This window comes from Patella vulgata, chromosome 2 (genome assembly GCF_932274485.2).
Source record: "Patella vulgata chromosome 2, xgPatVulg1.2, whole genome shotgun sequence".
NCBI classification, from domain to species: Eukaryota; Metazoa; Mollusca; class Gastropoda; family Patellidae; genus Patella; species Patella vulgata.
In genome coordinates, this window is record NC_065880.2 from 15,667,963 (window position 1) to 15,692,754 (window position 24,792).

Genomic DNA, 24,792 nt, shown 5'->3' on the forward strand with positions numbered 1-24,792 from the left:
CACAGTGTTGGGATTTGGCAGCAATGTACAGAAATGAAATACTTTATTGGATTCGATTCGCTACACTCTTTAATTATTCCGGCAGTTCTTTATTGTTGACAGTCCTTGAGACTTTCGGACATTCTCTTTAATGTGCAAGCAATTTGAAGCGACTTCCTCAGAAATTAAGAAACATTATTCAACTTCCTGATTCAATATCCTATTTTAGTGGATTGACAGAAATAGTGAGGATTACTGATTTATTTCACCAAAAATAAACTCTTGTATGAAAATAACGTCGAGAGGCATAGACGCACTGCGTTTATATTTTAAAATGTCTGGAAGTCTGGCTATATCAATCTTTTCTTTTATTTTCTAAGCCATATGAAGTTTTTCAAGCCAATAAAATACACACCTATTGAAATTGCCCGCGCCAATACAATACACACTGAGTGGTGACCCATTTTCTTTTATTTTCTAATAAAATAAAACCAAGTACGAACAATCCAAACCATTAGACAAAATTAGAAGTCCTAAAAACCGTATTGGCAAAAAATGGTGTAAACGGCAAACAGTGGTAACAGGTGTCCGGAAGAGTAAGCTTACCCTGCCTGGCGCCACTAAGCTTTTTGAAGTTTTTCAAGCCAATAAAATATACACCTATTGAAGTTGCCCGCGCCAATACAATGTTGGCCTATTTTTTAGATTATTAATAATTAATATCGGTCGCTTGATCGAATTATACCAGATGATTTACCGGAGTAAATTTTGAAAAATGTCGTTTCATTTGTCTGGATAAATTGTTCAATTTAGTAAATGACAACAACCGTACCAATTCAACCCAATTAACGATCCTTATGGCTTATGGCTTGGCATATTATAATTAATCAGCTAGAATTTGATCTTTATAATAGTGATATGAAATGAGGCTTAACGTACTACATTATTTTCAGATGTAAAAAGAGAAAGATGTCCACAAAACGGGGCAGTACAACGTAGTTTTACATTATCGTTAGCTTCTAACATTAGTTTTACATTATCACTTCTGAACACATTCAAGGTAGATCACTCTTGTTTGCTGCAAGACCATTTTGAGTTACCTATTCTCACACGATTCACTTGATAAAGAATTGTCGGGGTTCGGGATACTCAGAGAGGCCTAGTTTTCCCACTCCCTGTGAGCTAGATGTGTTTTAAGGGGATTTGGTCAAATAACTGTGACCTGTTGGTAAAAATAAGGTTATATACCAAGACAGACCACCTATTAAAATCAGTGGGAACGCAATTAGTAGCATTACTCTTAAAGGGACTTAATGTGGACCAACCAACCAGTTTGCATGTTCCAAAAACTTAAAAGTTCTACCGCAGACCATAAAATTTGTTCGCAAAATGGTTAGTGCAAATGAAATGAAATGGGGTTTAACGTACTACTGTTCTGCTCCGAACTGGGCTAATGAAGACGGCCATACGCCATACTGTGGACTATGAAGAAAATTTTGCCCGGACAGCGGCACTACAACCTACTGTCAAGGGATCTTTTACGTGCACGCCAATGTGTATACGGGACCTTGGTTTTCGTCCCATTCGAACGACTAGACAACTGTCCTTGCCAGGCCCTCCGTCCTGCTACACTGACAAGGGAGAACCACGTCGGAAAATCTGGATGGACTTTCTCGGCCAATGCAAGGATCGAACATCCGACTTCCAGACTAGCGAGCCAGCGTCTTGCTGGTAACATAAGTTGAAATTCACGGTTTGAATTAATTTACAAATACATATTGCTATCAAGAAGATTGTAAGAAATTTAATGTGGATAGCAGTTTACTAACAACGGATCACGTTTGAGAGTTAGAAAGAGAACTGTGGGAAGAAAACTGGGTACCCGAATAAAACCCATGAGGTTAGATAGGCGACCCTGCTTTTTGTCACGTACAAGCGGGGAATCGAAACCACGCCAACTGACTCATTGACAGACTTTTAATTTGCACTATCACAGAAAAGATTTCTTTTGATGATAAGGGGGGATAATTCACCACTCTTTACCCGTTGGCCTTTCATATATGAATCGGTAGTCTTCACTGCTAAAGTTTATATTATTATTATTTATTTTTTCGTCGATGTTGTCTTAAAATTTATGCTTTATATTGCCTTATAAAATCCATATTTTCAGTACAAACTGGTCGAAAAATTTAACCAACATGTGTTTTTCGTCCCATACCAGCGACTAGACGCTTGCAAGACTAACCGTCGTATATCACTGACAAGGGGAAACCACGCTAAAAATCCCAAGGAAATTTCCCTTTCAACACCGGGATCGAATCACCGCAACTCCGATTATAATTGAATTTCGCACCAGGTAAAATGCCAAAAAGAATATGAGTTTCTACCCCGGCAGCTGTGGAACTATAGATGATGTCACAGAAGCAGTGACTGATAAGCACCAATTAGTCGGTGATCATACCTTACCAACATATTACTACTGGGCGCTGACTATAGTTCCAAAATGACAGTGAAACAGAAGCATGTCAAAGTTACCCCATTTGAAAGAGGAAAAGTATCCCAAAGCAATGAATATCAATTAGAATAAGAAATAAAATCGGGTTTAAGGTTCTACTTTCCTACATCGACGTGGCTAATGAAGACGGACATACGCCATACAGTATGCTATGAGGGGAATTTTGCCCGGGTAGCGGCACTATGTCTTACTCTTATATCGAAGATCAACTGCCAAGGGATCTTTTACCTGCACGCCACGGTATACACGGGACCTCGGTTTTTCGTTCTATCCGAACGACTAGACAGCTGTCCTTGCATGCCCTCCGTCCTGCACCACTGACACGGGGAAACCACGTCGGCAAATCCCTATGAACTTTCTTGGCCAATGCAGGGATCGAAAACGCGACCTCCAGACTAGCGAGCCAGTGTCTTACCCACTTAGCTACCGTGGCTCCCACACGAAAAGCATGTATGGAATCTCCTTGATGTAAACTTAGCTGAGGTGTACAACATAATATATAATATGATTAGGCCGTATCTGTGCATGGCCACCATGAATATAACAGTATTCGAAATTAGATTACATACTTAACCGCACTACATCTACAATCCTTACACGCGTTTACTTTCCACCATAAACCAGTCTATTACCTTGATCAACATCATTACTGATCCTAATTTAATTAATGTCCTTGTTTTGTTTTGAAAAGATATAGGTCTACATGTACCAAATGTTTGTAAAGATGAAAGCAAGATAAAATGTTTGCGCTATCTTTGATATAAATCGTGGCCAAGTCTGTTTATTAGTATCATTAGTTGATGGGAAATATAAGATAAATCGAGCTCTAGGCTACTAGTCAAAAGATATAATATAATTCAGCCAATAAAGGATGTTGTTTGGTATTATTTTTTTAAAAACTGGTTATAAGTTAATGCCACTAATTATAAATGATTATATCACCCGGAGACAATAGGATTGGTCTTTAAAATGTGAAATATAATAGAAAATGGTAAAATATGTAGCAGTATTCGGTTAAATTACAGAAAAACTGAAATAACATAGATATCCACGTACACGTGATTATGATAGTTTGCAATCAATCTTTTGCATTGTCTGTCTTATCTATTTCGGGAACTTCATTGCTGCACTTTTAGTTTATTTCCTATTTTGATATCCGTTTCCCGATGGTGATGAATCAGACAAAACCATTTTTTAACAGTCTTGTTAAAGGGCATATAGCTCTAACACAAAATTGTATTTAAACATATATTTTAACATTAAAAACACGAATTTAGAGTTCAGTATTGGTCCATTTCAGTCAATATTGATGCTGTTTTCCGTGGGGGAAGAGAGAGAGAGAGAGAGAGAGGGAGAGGGAGAGAGAGAGAGAGAAATTGGGTTTAACGTCCACTCGACACAAACTGTCATTTCGGGACTAACATATGGTTTAATTTTATTTCAATAATTGGCTTGCGCGTAGGGGTCTTTAGCAGTGGGGGGAAACCGAATGTTTTCCGTGGAAATATGGGCTTCGGATATATAACTTATATAAGACACCATAGACGTTTAAAATCAATTCCCGACGTCGGGTTGTGGAACGCCATTTGTACTGAGAAAACTTGAACAAAATCAAACACATCCCGCAAGTAAATACGGAAATAATTGACAATGGCTGATCCACAAACGACAAAAAGAAAAAGATAAACTTGGACAAGTCAGGCGTGGGGCGAATGGTCTAACGCGTGCGCTTTAGATCATAAGGTCTTCGAGCAAACGACTGAAATGAATGTAAATAAGTTTATCACCCAATAATACATTCTACAGTAGATATCGCTTGTGTGATATATTTCATAATCTACTGCGATATCTCTTTAGGAGATATCGCTTTACATGAATTTGATTGGTCAATTAAAAAGGAACTACTTTTTTATTTTCAAAGAACGGTTCAATTAAAAAGGAACTACTTTTTTATTTTCAAAGAACGGTTCATTTCTTATTAAAAGTAACTTTTTTTTTTATTAAAAATGAACTTTTGTTATTCAATTGACCTTGATCGAAACACTGGGTCAATATAAAGTTGAATTGCTATCAAAAAATGATGTATCACTACGCCGTAATGTTCAGTAAAAGTGAAATCTACAGCAAAGAATTATATTTGTCTATTTCTGCATGTAAGAAGGGATTGGGTGATAAATAAAATCTCCTACTCGTCTTTTTTGATATCAAAAAAGACTGGTAGGAGATTCTCTATTTATACACATTCATATGACTTTAGAATGTGATTTTCGACACATTCTTGTCTACTTTAAGGTTCAAAAGAACAAAGCTGTGCGCCCTTTTTCTCAAAAGCACGAAGACTAAATAGTCTTTTGAAAGCACTGTTTGAACCATAATTTAATGGTCCACATGGGGTTGTGTGGATGGTTCTGGAATCTGCTTCTCGCGTTATCCACGTGGGACTAAGAAAACAGAGACTTCAAGGTTTTTTTTCATTATGACAAATTATTCACCAAACATTTCTATACAAGAGCTAATGGATATCAAACAAACTGCCTCGATCTTTATTAAGTCTACTACGTCTTACCGAATCCTTATAAAAGCCATGCGTACTCGTTAAATGCATGTTATGTATTTAGGAAATATGGAAATATGTCATTATATATCATGTTTCACGGCCGAACAACTAAGACAGGTTGTTGTAGAGCGTTTAATTAGAGTTTCCTATGTAAAGCAGTTATCGGGTTTCTATAGCCATCGTGCTACAGTCACATTAATTAATAACCTCTAAATGAGATCAGATAAATCATCACTTCTAGTCATAACGTCTATTACTTGGTGCACGACATGTCGTAATAAGTTCATTTGTATAATACTAAAAGATTCACTGAAGATTTAAAGATATATTTCCGTAATATCCAAGCTATTAAAGATACATTAATTACGATTTTAATAAAGTGTTGGCCATTATTGCTATAATAATTCAAATGATAAAATGATAAAAAAAAAGACAATAGTGAAAATTTCAGTCAAATTACTTTATTCTGAACGGAGCTGTCACTGTTGGAAGTTTGGACTAGAAATAGGCATCAACTGTGTCCGCGCCGTCTACGAGAATTGCCGATCGTTTGATTGACAGACGATAACTCCGTCCGCATATTCTCGATTATCAAGTAACATTCTCATCGGCTATGGTACCTTCGCTTGGTTGGCCTTTCATCGGAAGTCTCCGGTAGTGACGCTAAACGTTAGCTTGGTCCGTCATTTATTGATTTAATTTTAAATGGACAACTGTTTAAATCCAAGCTGTATCCAAGCCACGCGAGGGTAACAGAGTTGATTTTGAGCTTGTCATTTAAATAAAGGTCCAATTAATAATTTCTGTAACATCTGAAGCCTAAATAAAGACTTGCAATAGGCAGATTTAGCTCTTGCATAATGTATATTTTTAAGAGAAATATATGTTGGTTACTTAGAGATGGACTATGTAAGATTTAGATAAAGAGTTGGTCAATCTTGCAATAATAGTTTAAAAATAGATAATGAAAAGTGAATATATTGAAAATTTCAGTCACATTATCTTATTCTGGACGAAGTCACTAGACTTTGAAGGTTTCACAATATAGTTTCGGTTGTCAATTAGTAAACAAAGTCTTGAGTATTCATTTTTAAATGAAATTATTAACGGGGCATTAGGTAATATTAGATAAAGAGCTGACAGTTCTCGCTAAAATAGTTAACAAATAGATAATGAAAACAGATTATGCCGAAAATTTCAGTCAAATTTCTTCACTCTGAACCGAAATATTAGCGATTTAATTTTAGGCTAACCTCGATTGTCATTACTACCGTTAATAAACAACTCGCGATTGTCCATTTGTACCATAAATCATCCATCACAAAACGTATTCAAATCCATCAAATATCGCAGGCTAACGATGGCATCGAGAGTTGACTAGGTCTTGATAAGCTAATTAATGTCTAATTAATAATTTAGATAACATTTAAGGCATAAAGAAAGACCTACAATAGGCAGATTTAGCACTTGTATGTTTAAATGTCGATCGTGATTCAATCCATTGAAAACTGTAAGCATCCGATGTACTATAGAAATGAAATAAAATTGAACCATATATGTTAGTCCCGAAATGACCTAGTGAACGTTAAAGCGTATTTCTCTCTCCCTAGTATAGTATAGTATAGTGTAAAATAGTTGTGTATTATACGGAAATACGATATTGTAATGTAGGAGAATAGTAAATGATAATGTCGAACATTTGTAGTCTAAAGTAATAATAACAGTTTTTAGTAGTCTAAATTAGTAGAGAATAGCGTAGTATAAGAGTTAACCCTGTAGGCTTCTTGTCTGTCATAATCACTGCCATAACGGTCTATAAGGTGTGACCATGAACTTGGTGCGATATCGTTAAGCGTGGAGATAATAGCAGATTTATAAAACACAGAACCCGTCTTTAATGTCGGGCTATCTATAAAAAAAATTCACGACAAATAATATAAACTGGCCTAATCATAGGTAGGAATCGCACTAGACATTAAAATAACATTCTGGTGAATGTCACATAATTTTAGAAATCTATTTATTTAATGACACCGTCATCTTGACGACTTACATTTTCTGTCAAAACCATTTTAAAGACGGGCTATAGGGAAAATATGAATGTCTACATCAAAGACAGAAGATTGATTTAGTAAGTGATCAATTTCAGGATATCATAGGGAGCTTAATTTAAACTTCCAGACAAGGACTGCGGCTAGATCTGAGTTTTCAAAAAACAATTCCTTCTTTAACTTTAGCGACAATTATGGCCAGTGTAATCTGGTAAAAATGATCAGTCAACAATTCTTTTAGACTTTTTTTTTGTTACTTCTAGGTCGGGAGGGGGGGGGGGGTAGTCTAACGCGTGCTATTTAGGTCATAAGGTTCGTCAAAGAGTCAAGTGGCGTGGTTTCGATTCCAAACTTGTACGTGACAAGGAGTGGGGTCGCCTGCCTAACATAATTTGTATCGAGTGGACGTTAAACGCCATTTTTCTCTTTCTCACTTATTTCGGGGGTTGGATGGCCGAACGGTTAGCACATGCGCGCTGTATCATAAGGTCTGTCATTGAGCCAACTGGCGTGGTTTCGATTCCCCGGTTGTACGTGACAAGGAGTAGGGTCGCCTATCCAACCTTTTTGTTTTTCTCCGGGTCCTCCGGTTTCTTCCCACTGCTAAAAACCCCTACGCGCAAGCGAATTATTGAAATAAAAAATTGAACCGAAATGACCTAGTTTGTGTCTAGTGGACGTTAAACCCCATCTCTCTCTCTCTCTCTCTCTCATTTCTATCGCCTTGCCGAGTGTGACATACATTCTATCTACAGACGTATCAAACAATAGTCGTAATAAGATCAGCTATTAATTCTTATCCCGATAAATCTTAATATCTGTCGGTATTGTTCTCAGGCCGAGGGCTACTTTGTGAAACCTTACTAGGTTACTACGGGTTAAGAACAATGCCATACTAGACAAAAGACGCGAGGGGACCTACATGTAGTCAACAGGAAACCGACTTTAATTCCGCCATAATTATGAGGCAACTTGAAAGGTGAGCTTATTACCAGAAAGCAAAATGAGATGTCCATTATTAAGCCCAGGGGTTAAACAGAAGTCTTCTTTTCCTGAACAGTCATAACAAAGATTAATAGATAACAATTAAATCATATCGACTACTTTCCCCTTGGACAGATATAAAGACCACAATTATTTTTCGCTTCTTCATAAATCAATTAACCAGGTTCCCCTGGGTCATCTTTTCCTAGACATAATGGTTTCCTACCCATATACTGTAATATGTGCCTTAAACAGGGCGGAGAAAAGCTTATATCTGTTGAAAACGCGTATGTTAAGCCATAAAGATCAAATATATTTTTTCTTTAAAGTAAATTTGGTGTACAAAGTCTTCATATAGAGACAAATCAATTTAGCAATTTTATCACTGTTTTAAAATGTCAAAGGGTTACCTTAAAGCAGTACCAAGATCCGATTCTAATGAAATAATTAGAACCATTTCTATAGCAGAACAAACGTTAAATAGTGCAAAATGCTTAACTATAAAATCGGTTTTTGCGTTTGATGTAGTCGACTTCCCAAGTACCTGAGGCGTCAACTGCTTGCACCAAAGGGTTTTGGCCAACTGACTCTAAATGAGTCACAATATTCCAGCGTATTGCATAACAGGCAAAAGGCCGACGGTTGTAGCATTTCAAACTCTTTCTGGGACACTTGGCAACGTAATCGTATTCGAATTTCATCTGCCAACAGTTTGCCAAGGGTACGACTGCTTTATAGTCGCGTCGTTCAATTGAGGGTGCGGTGCTTTAAGACATCCAAAAAAGTCACATATTTAATTATATACACCAGTTTCCATAATGTTAGATTTCATTCAGCCCTACATAAGTTTCCGCCCCTTCTTATTTTCTTCCCCGTGAACAAATCGGCAGATCTATATATTAACCATATTCCTTAAACAATGGCCCGAGAAATCTCCCTCTAGCCATTGCTATACCGAGGCCGAAAACTTGGGGATTGACGCAGTGTGTTTATTCTAATCTCTCCTTATAGGCCTACAGAATCTGTATTCAGCAGCCACTCAAAGGAATTTTCATGACTGACCGATTCACTAACGGGGGTGACTTCTTTAAAAAAAGCAACAAATTCCGTGGTTGTTAGTAATGGATAATCAAGACTTTGTTTTTTTTTTTTATCATACCGACTTTAGTAATTTATGATCGAGGCTAGCCTAAAATTCAAAAGCTAATATCCCGGTTCAGAATGGAGCAATTTGACTGAAATTTTCAACATATACTATTTACGTTATTTATTTTCTAATTATTATAGCGAGGACTGTCAACTCTTTATCTAATCTTACCTAATGCCCCTTTAATTACTGCCTACCTTTGTAATGTGTTCGATAATATTTTTCCATTTTGTGAAGAAAATCCATGAATTATTGTTATTTTATCAAAACCTGTTGGAAGTCGTATTTCTATCCAATGTGTTGAAACACAAAACGTAACATGACGATCTGCCTCTTTGATCCGAAGGCTTCCCGAAAACTTCGTACAGCTGTGTAATGTATTTAAATTTAGTGAAAATATTGTTCATCTGCTGTGTGATTCCACATTACTGTGGCGATTATCCAGTGTTTACGTTGTAGATATTTTGGGTAGCCTCGTTTGTCGCACAATTAGATTTTCTGCGATTTTCTGCTATGCACTGGTAAATTGATCGTTATAAATTTCGTTCGTTATGACGTAATGTAGCCGCGATTGTCATTGTATACCCTTATGTTAACATATTTAAAGCTCTGGTTAATCCCGATTGATTTTGTTACGCTGTACTGTATTGGTTGTTCACCCAACTGTTGACCAGTCATATTTTGGAACAGAAATTTGCGGTGAGTCCGGCAGTGTTTGAGTGGGATTAGGTCTAATTGAATGGAACACCGCGAGGAATATGATATTAACAGATGGTGAATATTATAAGTAATTAATTCTACTGTCAAGTTGATAAAACCATCCAGATAAACGTGGTGACGTAACAAGATCCCCAATATCCCTTCCTGTAAACTCAATAGACTTAAACCCATCAAGTAGATTTAAATATTATGTTATGGTCCATTAAGCTTTATTAAAACGTACAGCGCACTTCATATGTCGTTTTAGATAAATTTCCCGCAGGATCTGTATCAAAAGAGTGCAATCGTGTTTCACCATAACCTACCACGTACTTTAATTGTGAAGACTAACCGTCAGCCATTGTCCTGCTGTGAATCGTGATGTCTGGTTTCTTTAATATTATGTGTAAGCATGTCTTACGTTAACTCAACCACACAAACCGGAAATTAAACATTACAGAAAGGTTACGTTTACTATGATTCTTACAACTCCCAACCACACTACATTTATATGGTCAGGTCACAATCTGAAAATTTATTTTCCAATCAACACTCTCTTTATGTTTAAAATTGATAATAATTTATTAGGATCCCAAATTTTGTATATTTAAAACTTATAGAAATTGCTTATTATTCAATCGGGAGATCTGGAAACTTGAAAGAAAGTATATAACATATATCATGGCCACGCACGTCTTAATCCCAACACTACTACCACCATAAACAGCACTTTAGATACATATTGAATTTATGTCTTTCAACAAGAAGTCGTTTGTTTCACACCATTCCAAATCATTTATAATAGAATTTTTTAGTTACCGTTGTTTACATTTTCCTGGTATATATCGTGTGGAATAATGTATTGTTAACTGTCTAGAATAACATATTGATTTTAAAAAAAAGGAAGAAATAAAGCAAGGATGAAGGACAAAACTTAACAAGCAAATATGGTAGACGGAAGAAAGAAAATTATTTATGTAACAAAATTTCGAAATTTGTTTGCCAAGGACATCCCGAAAACAAGTACTTAGTAATCACTATCTTTTCTGAGATTGTGTTTTATACTTAAATAATATAGTTTTAAAAAATAAAGCACAAGGTTTGAATAAAAATTTAAAATATATATATAAAACTAGCGCTTACCTGGAAGCAAAGTCTAAAGACGTTGAGTGGCCTCTCTAGTCGAATATTATTTTGCATTGGTTTTCTTGAACTGAAACTGTCTACATTCTTGATAAAATGCGGCATCAGAAATATTTGAATAATTTTAGAACAATATGTAAACACATCCAGACGAAGAGTATAGACCGCCACACCAGACAATAGAGCCGTCTTTCCCGCACTACTTTGATTTACTTGACACTAAAAGTGCTCGACCAATCATAGAAGTTTGTTGACAACAGACTACTAATCCGAGGTTCGTGACTTGTAACACCCTGAATTCACAGAAACTATAACTAATATTAATTCCCTTTTTAATGACTATGAATGCCGTTTGTTTCATAATCTATACACAATAAGAAGAAACCATCGAGTGTTATCCCCTATCTGCGTCTCTCCGCATCTTCAAGCTTGCCGATCAAGGTCCGTATTGATTATACAATGTGTTAACCTCCTTGGTTATTATATCATATTTAAGCATTATTATATTAATGATATGATTTTCTACACCACAGGTTAGAATTATCATATTCGTATTTTCTGTATTAGCAGTATTTCGTGCCGGGCTTCTTAGACTAACCGAATTACACAGAAGCTTATGCCGTTAGCCGCTTTTCGTGCGGGTTTTATATAAGACAATTAAATCTTACTTATCATTAAATAGAATATTCGACACAAAGTGAAGATTTGCAAATAAAAAGAAACCATACAATGCATTGATAACAATTGATTTTCAACACACCATTCCTTTTATGAAATTAATAAACCATATATGTTTTTAAGATTAGTAGACTGCAGTCGTTAGGGGCGGGCTTGCCGCGCAGTTAACATTTTGCCATTGGCCGAGAAAGTTCATTGGGATTTTCTGGTGTATTTTCCCCCTTGTCAGTGGTTCGGATGGGACCAAAAGCAGAGGTCCCATGTACACATTGGCGTGCACGTAAAAGAACCCTTAACAGTTGGAATTCGTAATAAGAGTAGGTCGTAGCGCAAAATTTCCCTCATAGCCCACTGCATGGTCTGCCTAGTTGGTGCCATTTCATTTCTACGTTCTTCAACATGTAGCTGTATCAATCAACTGTTAAGACGTTCAATGTAAAACAATGTTTCAATATGTACTAATCCTTTGAAGCCGGGAGAGGGTGTGGCAGAGTGGTATAACGCGTGTACTTTAGATCATAAAATCTGTAATTGAGTCAAAAGGCATGGTTTCGATTCTCAGCTTGTACGTAACAAGGAGTAGAGTAGCCTAGCCATCCTTGTGGATTTTCTCCGGGTCCGGTCCCCCGGATTCCTACCACTGTACGTAACCCAATTATTGAAATAATTGTCCCTCATGTTAGTCCCGAAATGACCTAATTTGTGTCGAGTGGGCGTTAAACCCCATTTCTCTCACCGTTGTGTGCGTTAGAGTAAGACAGAACCGACAATGAGACTAACTCAATCTACTTAAAACTTTTTTAAACTTTGAGTGGTAATTGAGTGGTAACCATCTGACTGGATTACAATAGAGGCAATGGTAAAGACCAGATATATGTCAACTTTGATTGAAAGACGAGACGATTTATACTCAACGTTCGGTTTGTCTGTTCTCGACTGCTCAAATATGTCTCCCATATAATTCAGCGCACAGCCATTTAACTGGCTAATCACCCGCATCAAACAGACGTATTCTATTTAAAGCTTGTGCTTTAGATCACATGGTCTGTCATTTCAAACATGAAAGGATTCCAATAATAAGTGAGACCACCCCATTATTCGGAGAGTGCATTATGTGTTACTGGTAATTAACAACCAAACAAATAGTATCAGTGGGTATCCTCCCAAAACTTACACCGTCATAAACACCTGAAAACAGCAATATGGTTGGGTGCACAGTATATTGAAACGTTGTTACCTTGGCCAATTAATAGAACAGTACAGCAGAGATAGAGAAAGAGAGAGAGAGAAAAGAGAGAGAGAGAGAGATGTTTAACGTCCACTCGACACAAACTAGGTATTTCGGGACTAACATATTGTTCTATTTTATTTCAATAATTCGCTTGCGCGTATGGATCTTTAACAGTGGGAGGAAACCGGACGACCCGAAAAAAAACCCACGAGGTTGAACAGGCGACCCTACTCCTTGTCACGTACAACCGGGGAATCAAAACAACGCCAGTTGACTCAATGACAGGCCTTGATTAAGCGCGCATGCGCAACAGAGATACAAGATAAATTATTTACTGATATTGATGATGGATATAACAATGGCATTTCTTCATTATATGCTTCAGTCAGTACTTTTGGGAGGTTGGCACTATATTGGCCTGTGGGGTTTTAAGATAATCATAGTAACGCGACTGATCGGTTGCAGTGGATCCACGCGGGAGACACGGTGGTTAAGTGTATAAGACGGTGTTCGATCCTTACATTGGCCGAGAACGTTCCTCGGGATTTTCCTGCGTGGTTCCCCCTTGTCAGTGATGCAGAACAGCGGGCCTGGCAAGGACAGCTGTCTAGTCGTTCTGATGGGACGAAAAACCAAGGTCCCGTGTACACATTGGCGTGCACGTAAAAGATCGCTTGACAGTTGGAACTCGATATCAGAGAAGGCCGCAGTGCCTCTGCCCGGGCAAAATTTCCCTCATAGCACGCTGTACGCCGTCTTCATTAGGCTTGTTTGGAGCAGAACAGCATGACGTTAAACCCCATTTCATTTAAACATTTAAACATGCCAATTCTGCTTCGTTAGCCGTAAAATCTGTCTCTTCAAACATTGCAGAATTTTTCTTATCTTAAAGGAGCTAAATCGCTAATATTTGGGACCTAGAAATTGACCCAAATGGGTCGAAACGGATATAATAATGTAATCTGATTGTATATAAACTGATTTACATTCAATTGTTTCCGTTTTGTCTCTAATTTCAAATCAGTTATGTCCAGCGAAATACGGCACGAGTCTCAACCGAATAGCAATATCTAGCGTCTGGTTATTTCAGTCTATTGCGCTTGCTCCAACAGATAAGATATGGCGTCACCGTTTGACATGAGTTGTTGAATATGTATAGCCTCGTTCTTTCTGGTCACTGTGGTACAATGTTTATTTTGTCTTAAAAATTGGATATCAGAAGCCTACCTTTTCATGGTAAGATCACAACATCAATGTTGATTTGAATTAACAAATAATTCGTATTTTCAACGTGTAAGACTTTCGATGATATTGAGTTAGAGACTTAGCTACTTTAACACTGATTTAAACACCGATTATCCGAAGTATGTTTCGGGAATAGGCAAACGGCTCCTTACTGATCCGCATATATTTGTACAACTTTCTGCATCCTATAAAAATCATTATAATCTTCTAATTTTGTATACGAGAAATCTATGGGTGTTTTTGATTTTCTGTCAGCGATGCCAGTCTTAAACAAGAAAGCACCATTAAAAACGCTAGCTTTGAAGAGTAATTAAGTTAAAATACCAACACATGCTTAGTAATACAAACTATTTTACGTCTCTTTGTAGAGTATTTATATTAAGCCATTAATAAACGAAATACCGCTAATTAAAATGAAACATTTGCTGCTTGCCACTCAACTAGTGATATTTACAATAAGTTCACTAGAAGAACATTTTTTATTTAATCAAATTGGTTTCCATTCATTAGTAGCAACATTCCAATATCATCAGCTTATGAAATGTTTGTGTCTGAGCTAATTCGTTACGCTAGAGCTTGTTCCTTTTATTCTGATTTTGTTTAAGTAGATCGAGGCATTTGTCATCTAGGCTTCAACTACAGGGATACTTGCTCACTAAACTTACAAAAACCTTTAAAAAGTTTTATGGCCGTCATATTGATTTGATTGGTAAATATAACAATGTCTCTTTCGGCTATTATTCTAGATATATTTAATTGACGATTATGTCTATACTACATCGTTAACACTGTTCATCGCGTGCATTTTGCATCGAATATATTCCATTGGCCAATCAGGCTATTTTACCGAGATTTCATCTAATGGTTTGGATGCAGCTATGGGAGATTTGACTCTTCCGGACACCTGTTACCACTGTTTGTCGTGTATATTGTACACGGTGAAAAGTCCATTTGCTGATTACACTATTTTGCCTACACTGCTTTTATTTAGTTTTCGAATTTTGTCTAATGGATTGGATTGTTCGTACTTGGGTTTATTATATTCATTTCACATAACATTGAAAATTGTATTCGTAAGACCCCTGTCAAATTTCAGTGATTTTGATTTGATATAATATACATTTCGGGATGGCCTAAACAGTATTTATTTACAAGATATTGTACAATTTTATGGTATTAAGAATATATAAACAAGGCTTTTTGAATTAACTTGCTTTCTTCTTCAGGGCTCTTGCTGCTGTTATTAAAATCTTATTAATGCTATGCAAACCAGAGTTTATAGGATATGAAATGGGGTTTAACGCACTATCTTTTTGCACCGACTGGGATAATGAAGACGCCTATGGGTTACAATTTTTATCTGATTTTCTATCTCAAAGATCTCGGATGAGTTCGATTTTGACACGTACTGGGTCATAATTTAATGGATTATTGTCCCTGATTGCACGAAAATCGACTTTTTAACAGGTGGACAATTTTTTTTATCACAGTTTTATATCTTTTAAAAACGTATGTAAATTTAAATAAGTCTATTAAATATTGTCGTATTTAACACGACTTTAGATAAAACAAAATTAAAGAGGTAACTGTATACTGTATTAAATAAGATTGTTATGAGTGTCGGTCTATTAGTTATTCGACGAGTTATTAAAACAAGGATGTAAACAACATAAATTGTTTTGGTTACTATGATGTTGTCATACGCTTATTGGCCATTAAGAAGGTTATGTTGGTTGGCAATTGTTATAAACATAATAAAAATGATTTACAGATATGTAATTAAAACAATATTTGATAGTGGGACATGGGGTTTGTTCTCACTTTCCCAGCAGATTAACCCTACCAATTAAGCGGATTAGGGATTAGTTATAGATTAGTGAGTTATACTCTGTTTTAATTATTGCATAAACAGTTCAGTTTAACCTATGACATGTATGGACTATAAATCACAATATGAAAATGGAGGCGTTTCACGTCCAAAGAAAAGAAAATACACGTACATAGAATTAAACAGAAGAATACACGATGAAAAACAAAGATTATTAAATGGTTTGACGACTTTATATGAATACGGAAATTCGATATCACACTTATTCGGATTTTAAATATACATGTACAATACTAAATTTGTTAATAAAATAACTTGTATGTAAAGTAGTTAATATTGATACGAAAAATATATATGTACATGCTAAATTTGTTAATAAAATAACTTTTATATAAAGTGGTTAATATTGATATGAAAAAGACTATAGTTTTAACACCATTGTTACCCTAATTAGTACTGGTCCAATGATTCTAAATGGAAAACAATAGCTGCTGGGAAAGTGAGAACACCCCGGACATGGAGATTAGCTGACCCAGTGACCTAATAAACTAGGTCGTTCGTTTCTGTACCTGGTACGGGGCTCCTTCTTGGAGGTGGAAATCTTTAATGTTCCCATTCGCCCAGTGACCTAATAAACTAGGGCGTTCGTTTTTGTACCCGGAACCTGGCCTCTTCTTGGAAGTGAAAAAAGCTAATGTTCCCATTCGCCCAGACAGAGTTGTCTTCCCTTATATTTCACACTACGATTCTGGATTTTGAACACAAGATACATAACACGATGAAAACCAAAGAAAAGATAATACATTGATTTATGTCACTGTAATAAAATTTGGGCCATACAGATGTCTAAAAAATAATAAAGTAGTTACAAATGTACAGGGAAATCTTCCGCGAAAAATTACGGGATTAAATAGCCTCTCTCATCCAGACAAATATATTCTACGCATATTATTACACTGTTAAATATGGGTGTAATTAAAAACTATAAGCAGTGTTAATTAAGTGTAAGTTTTACACAACTAGCGTTGTAATACTTTGCAAGAGCTACACCTAACAAGTGTAACCTATATTCATGACTACTGAACACCTGGATAGGTGTAATTACGGGGTGTTTTGGATAAGCTACACCACTACCAGTGTTATACTGCATTTACACCAAAGGGTGTAACAATTATTGTGGAATTGTGGAATACATCCTAGAACATGTTATTTTTACAGCGTTTATTGGGTTGCAAAAGTGCAATCGATATTTACAAGTAATGAACACCATTGTAGCCGTTAAAGGGTGTCTGGGATGAGCCACACCTCTACAAATGTTTTGTTGCATTTATAATTTTTATTAGGAAAACATTCCTCTGAATAAGGTGTCAATTTTACACCCTATCTTGCGTCACAAAAGTGTTTGTGTACTCCAATTTAAGTGTTTTGTAAAATATGGCGTTAATTGCATTAGTAACTCATTAGTGTTTACTTATAACGAATATAAGTCTTCTTTGAATATTATCATTTGTAATAATCTTAATAATTTTTCATAATGTCTCAAGTACAGATTATTTTAGATTGTATACACTTAAAGACGTGTAACTGTTCCAAAATATTACCCCCCCCCCCCTTGTACGTGACAAGGAGTATGGTCGCCTGTCCAACCTCGTGGGTTTTCGTCCACTGCTAAAGACCCCTGAGCGCAAGCGAATTGTTGGAATAAAAGTGGACCATATGTTAGTCCCGATATGACCTAGTTTGTGTCGAGTTGACGTTAAACCCCATCTCTCCCTCTTTGTCTCCCCCCCCCCCCAAAAAAAAAATAATATTACCAATTCAGGTGAGGTGCATAAATGAATAAACCACATTATTCAGCTAAGTTATAAGGATATGTGTATTGGTTTTTCCTCATTGTAAATTGATACAGATTGTCTAATTGCCCAACAGCAGTTGAATTTGAATCGGTCTGATGAATATTTGTCAATTCAATGTCATTGTAAAATGAAACGAAAAAAAACGACGGCCTATATGTAATCTGAGTCGGGCTAAACGCCCAATACTATTTATCATAGAGACCTTTCAAGTTTTCTGAACTTAGAAGCCGTTGTTTTGAAATAAATATCCAACAAAACAAATTACACCCCCGTTGGTGTAACAATTAAAATGGATGTGTAATTTACAAAAATCCTTGAGGGGCAATGCTTAATCTACACTAGTGTAACAACATTACACTATGTGGGTGCAACACTCACCCGAATGTTTCCACCTGGAATTAGTGTAATGTTCTACACTAGTTAGGTGTTATCAGTTTACACAACTAAAGGCTACCCCTATTTAGGTGCCAACTAGTTTCCACCCGAATCGGTGTAAACTACCTTATTATTTTTAACAGTGTAATCTGGATGGGTTGTCAACCATTGACTACGTTATTCGGTCTTTTATGTTATCGTGTAATCATGAACGAAATCTATTTTTTGTTTTACAGGGGATGGAAATGGCCCTAAAGTAAGATGTGGCCTAGATCGTTTATTATTGTAGCAACGTTACTTGTTAATCGAGTCTGAGCCTCGCTTCTCCATCCATCATTAACAAGAGAAGGTGACTATCATCCGCCCAGTGAATCTTTCGCTATGATGTCATGTTCCAATGGTGAAGTGTTCTGCACCACGCTGGTTTTCAGTTTTATGTGACTAACGAGATCGGCTAATAGTCCTGGAGCCAAGGGGTGTTTGCATGCATAAAAGCGCTCCTAAGTTTCTCACCATATTTCTTTTATGGTTTTGTCGAAATTGCCCCAACTCGAAACTGCAGTCAAAAACAGAGAAAGGTGAAGCATAAAATCACATAGCGTCGAAGGGAAACATTCTAGAACTGCGTATTACCACTGAAAACGAAGCTTATGGTGTTAGCGACATAACATGGGTGTGTGTGTGTGTGTGAGAGAGAGAGAAGAGAGAGAGGGGGGGGGGGTATTCTTTGCCCCCCCCCCCCCGATCTAAAAATTCACCAAATTATAAAACGCCCACATTTTCATGTGGACGTATAATGTCGTCGCCCCTGTCCATCCTTCCGTCCACGATTTTCACGAAACTTGAAATATAGGTTTATCTCCAGATATTGGGGGGTTGGATGTGCGCGCGCTGTATAATAAGGTGTGTCATTGAGTCAACTGGCTTGGTTTCGATTCCCCGGTTGTACGTGACAAGAAGGGGTTTTCTCCGGGTCCTCCTGTTTCCCCACACTGCTAAAGACTCCTACGCGCAAACGAGTTACTGAAATAAAATTAAACCATGTGTCAGTCCTGAAATGACCAAGTTGGTGTCGAGTGGACCTTAAACCCCATTTCTCTCTCTCTCCGGAACTACATAGATTATGGCCCTTGAGTGTATGAAAAAAAATAAAATAAAACCAAGTACGAACAATCCAAACCATTAGACAAAATTCGAAGTCCTAAAAAAACGGTATAGGCAAAATAGTGTAATAAGGCAAAATAGTGTAATCAGCATATGGACTGTTCACCGTGTACAAAATACATGACAAACAGTGGTAACAGGTGTCCGGAAGAGTAAGCTTACCCTGCCTGGCGCCACACCCGCCATAGCTGCATCCAATCCAAACTATTAGGCGAAATCTCGGTAAAATAGCGTGATTGGCCAATGGACTATCGGTATGCAAAATGCACGTGATGAACAGTGTTAACGATGAAGTAGACAGACATTATCAGGGATAGTATACGCGTCAATTAAATATATCTAGAATAATAGCCGAGAGAGACATGTTATATTTACCAATCAAGTCAATGTGGATACTCTAGAGGTCATAGTTTTCATCTGATTTTGATGAAACTTGAAATGCATGTTTATAACCCAAAGATCTTGGTTCCTTTCAATATTTGCACATATTTCGGATCGTAACGTTTTTTTTCTTGTGGACACTCTAGAGGTCACAAGTTGTATCCGATTTTTATGAAACTTGAAATGTTTGTTTATAACCCACCGTTATCACCGTTACACCCTAAAGGTGGTTGAGTTCGAATTTCGTGACAAACTGACCGCCCCTTGTACGCAAATAATGTAAGAGTATGCAATACCAAGGTTGTGGACTCTCTAGAGGCCACAGTTTTGATCCGATTTTCATGAAACTTAAAATACATGTTTATAACCCAAATTATGGCCCATGATTATTATGAAAAATCGCGTTTTTGTTTGTGTTCATTGAGGTCACAATTTTTATCTGATTTAAAAACAAACGTTTGAATATATCACCGTTACACCCTATAATGATGCCCGAGTTTGAATTTCGAGAAAGCTTGTTCTCTATCCATCCCTTGCAAAATGTGGGCGTGTCTTGCATGGCAACCGCTGGTTCGAAAAAATGGTAACTGACAATCCGATTCTAATCCTACCCACGCCACTAGCTACCCACATTCAGAAAAGTCACCGGTTTTCTTTTACTTTACTATCAAATAACAATGTATTTTTTTTGTTGTCAATTTATACCAACAATTGTTTTAATATAATTACTCGGCATACTCTGATTTCAACATTTTGTTTAAAATTCTTAATTTGTAAGCAGGCCTATATATAATTGTGCTACAATTTGTGCTGCCGTCTAACTTTCTAAATTAAGACAATGTCTATAGGCTATAATCTAATTACTATATTTGTTGCGTAAATCAAGCTTCTAATCTTGCTATTTGTAATTCTTTTCTTGTTATCTCTATCATTTAAATGAGACAAAAATACCATCATTGACGGTTAACAGGTTCAGAATGACAATCGAACAAATTTAGAATTAGACACTACCGCTCGGCAACCATCATTATGACGTCGTTTGGTATCGTCACTACGTGCTCAATTTTTCGCCTCCAAATAGTGTGCTGTATATTAAAACCAATTCGAGAAAATTATTTAGAAGTATAAATATATCATGCACACATCTGTGTTTAGTTGAAATCTATGTAAAACAAATTACTCGACTGGATTGAGCAATTATTTCTAACTTTTTAAATTCTGCCATGTACGGTGTACCGCTCAAAAAACTTGAAAAAAATACTCATATCATACCTATTTTATATACACTACATTGACTTCCTGTAATTTTTATACGCCCACATTTTCATGTGGACGTATATTGTCGTCGCCCCTGTCCGCCGTTCCACAATTTGTTTGTGGACAGTCTACATGGTCACAATTTTTATCCGATATCGACGAAACTTGAAATATAGGTTTGTTTTCCAAAGATCTCGGTTCTTTTCGATATTGGCATGTATCGGACCGTAACTGCATTGATTATGGCCGCTGATTGAACGAAAAATCATGTTTTTAGCTTGTGGACACTCTCGAGGTCAGAATTTTTATCAGATTTTGATGAAACTTGAAATGTATGCTTATAGCCCAAAGATCTAGGTTTCCTTTCGATATTCGCACTTATCAGATTGTAACTTGCTGGATTATGATAACAGTTCTCGTTATAATAGTTTTAAAAAAAATAGTGAAAAGTGAATATTTTGAAACATCCTGTCAATTTGCTTCACTCTGAGCCAAGGAATCGGCGATATTTATAGGTTAGCCTCGATCGTTATTAATACCGTTGTTTAATAAACAAAGTCTCGATTATCCATTTTTACGGTAACTGTGTCCAGCACAAAACGTATTTGAATCTACCAAATTGGTAAATTTATTTTAATGTCTAATTAATAATTTAGATAACATTTCAGGCCTAACAAAAGACCTGCAATAGGCAGATTTAATCATTTCTGTTATACTCTTTGTCCCCCACCTTCCGAAGAAAGCAGGGGGCTATTAAAATGGGCTCGTCTGTCTATTCGTCACACTTTTTGGGACACAATAACTCTCCTTCTAATTGAGGTAGAATGTTCAAACTTGATGTGGGTGTTTATTAGGTTTATTAGGTCAATGCTTTGATGGAGTTCGAAGATGAGCATTTTCTGCTTGGGGTAAGCAGAGATAAGCAATTTGATTGGTTGGTGCTTTGGGGCACAATAACTTCAGTTCTAATTGAGTGAGAGTGATGAAATTTGGTGTATAGTTTCATTATATCAATACCTTGACTAAGTTCGATAATGAGCATTTTCTGTCGGGGTACGCAGAGCGATAAGCAATTTGATTGACCGAGACTTTGGAACCCAATAATTCTCCTTCTAATTGAGCTAGAATGTTCAAACTTGGTGTAGGTGTTTATTAGGTCAATGCCTTGATGAAGCATCCCAAACTTCGGTTGCCTGTCCTTACATAATTAGCCGACATTTTAATTCCTACATGGACGATTTTAGTCGAAAACACTGAGTATGCCTTTAGAAATTTTTAGAAGTGTTTATTTCTCTTCTATTTTCATATTGAAAGCAATTTAATATGTTTATTTAGCCGTTGTGTGTATGAAAGATGTCAAACGGATTAGAGCGGAAGCACGAAATAGTCCACTAGTTATTCAATATGGCGGCGCCCATGAAAGATACGTTCACAGAAGCGGCTTTGTTTGCGAAGACACATTTAAGAGTAGCTAACCTTGTTTTGAAAGATAAACAGATTGAAACTCTAAAGGCAGTTTACAATGATAAATACTGTATTGCAATATCACCCATTGGCACATATTATTATATATCGCTTTTACCGGAATAGCAGAAGTTGACATATTTGTTTATATAAACCACGTCATTGGCCGTAAAGTCGATAAGTCCCGCCCCAAAATGATCACGCGAGCGTTTTAAATGGACGGCATTTAGCACAGTGGTGTATTCTCGAGGTATAAAATAGACGCATCGCTGTGTGCAGTAGGTGGGACAAGATCGAAGCATTTTCTGCTTAGGGTAAGCAGAGATAAGGAATTTGAGTGGTTGATGCTTTGGGGCACGGTAACATTAGTTAATTAAGTGAGAGTGAGGACACTTGGTGTATAGTTTTATCATATCAATACATTGACTAAGTTCGATAGTGAGGATTTTTGCTCGGGATAAGCAGGGCGATAAGCAATTTGATTGGTCGATACTTTGGAACACAATAACTCTCCTTCTAACTGAGGTACAACGTTCAAACTTGGTGTAGACGTTCATTAGGTGAATGCCTTGATGGAGTTCGATGATAAACACTGTCTGCTTAAAGTAAGCAGAGATAAGCAATCTGATTGGTTGATGCTTTGGGGCACGATAACTTTGGTTTTAATTAAGTGAGAGTGATGAAACTCCGAGTATACATTCATTATGTCGCCCAGGTCCCGTATACAAACCGATTAACATTTAATCCAGTTTCTCTGATAAATCTCGAGAAAATTATTTGAAATGCTCCCACAAAATCATGCGATCTAGACGCTATACCAACATGGCTCTTAAAGATATGTTTACCACACCTGCTTCAGATATTATTCACTTTAATAAATGATTGCATCTCTAGAAGCCAGTTTCCGAATGCATTCAAAACGGCCCATGTCAGACCATTACTAAAGAAGTTAAACCTCGATCCAGACTGTCTTAAAAACTACCGACCAGTATCAAATTTATCGTTTGTTTCGAAAGTCATGGAGAAAGTTATTGCTGAACAACTCAAAGAACATCTAACTCATGAGAATCTCTCAGAAACATTTCAGTCCGCATATCGTGACAATCATAGTTGTGAAACTGCACTAGTCAGAGTGAGTAATGACTTATTGCGTGGTATGGACAAGTGATTATCTGCAGCATTCGACACTATTGATCATCATATTTTACTTCACAGACTCAAATATAGGTTAAAATTATCTGACTCTGCTATAAAGCGTATTCAGTCATACTTATCTAATCGTACTCAGATTGTATGTGTAGACAATGCTAAATCAAATCCAGCTCAAGTAAAATTTGGTGTTCCACAAGGATCGGTCTTGGGACCAATTCTGTTTACTATCTATACCTTTCCCCTTGGTGAAATCATCCGCAAACACTGTGTAGAATACCATCTGTTTGCAAACGACACTCAACTATCTAATAGGACCACCATGTGATATTCCAGACAAACAACATCAATTGGAACGCTGCATTGAGAGCATCAAAGTATGGATGACTGCAAACTTTCTCAAACTGAACTCTGAAAAAACAGAGTACATGACCATTTGCTCAAAATCATATGTTTCATCATTAGATAGTCACCCCATTCATGTTGGAATTGATCACATCAGCCCTGTTCAATCTGCCAGAAATGTGGGTGTTATATTTAACACTACCATGGATATGTCAAAACAAGTTACAGCGGTATCAAAGGCATGTAACTTCCAGCTGTTCAACATTGGTCGTGTACGAAAATACTTAAATACAGATTCAACTAAACTGTTGGTGAACTCTTTAATTACATCTAGATTGGACTATTGTAATTCCTTACTTTACGGACTTCCAGCTTCAAAATGGTGGAAGTATCGTGTGGTGATAGGGCATTTTCAGCGGCAGCACCCATCCAATGGAATAAACTCCCAGCAGCATTAAACGAATCCAGAACTTCAGAGTCCTTTAAATCATCCTTGAAGACTCACTTATTTAACTGTGAATACCAAACGTGACAATGCAGCTCAGCGCCATCGAGTAGAACAGTTCTAGATGAGAGGCGCTATACCAATTCATTATTATTATACATAATAGAACGCTTGACAGTTAGAATTCCCCAAAGAGTATACCGAAACACCGTTGTCCCGAGCAAAACTGGATGTCGTATGCCTGTATTAGAATTAATGTATCCCAAGTATTTTTTTTTTTTTAATACTCAAATAAATAG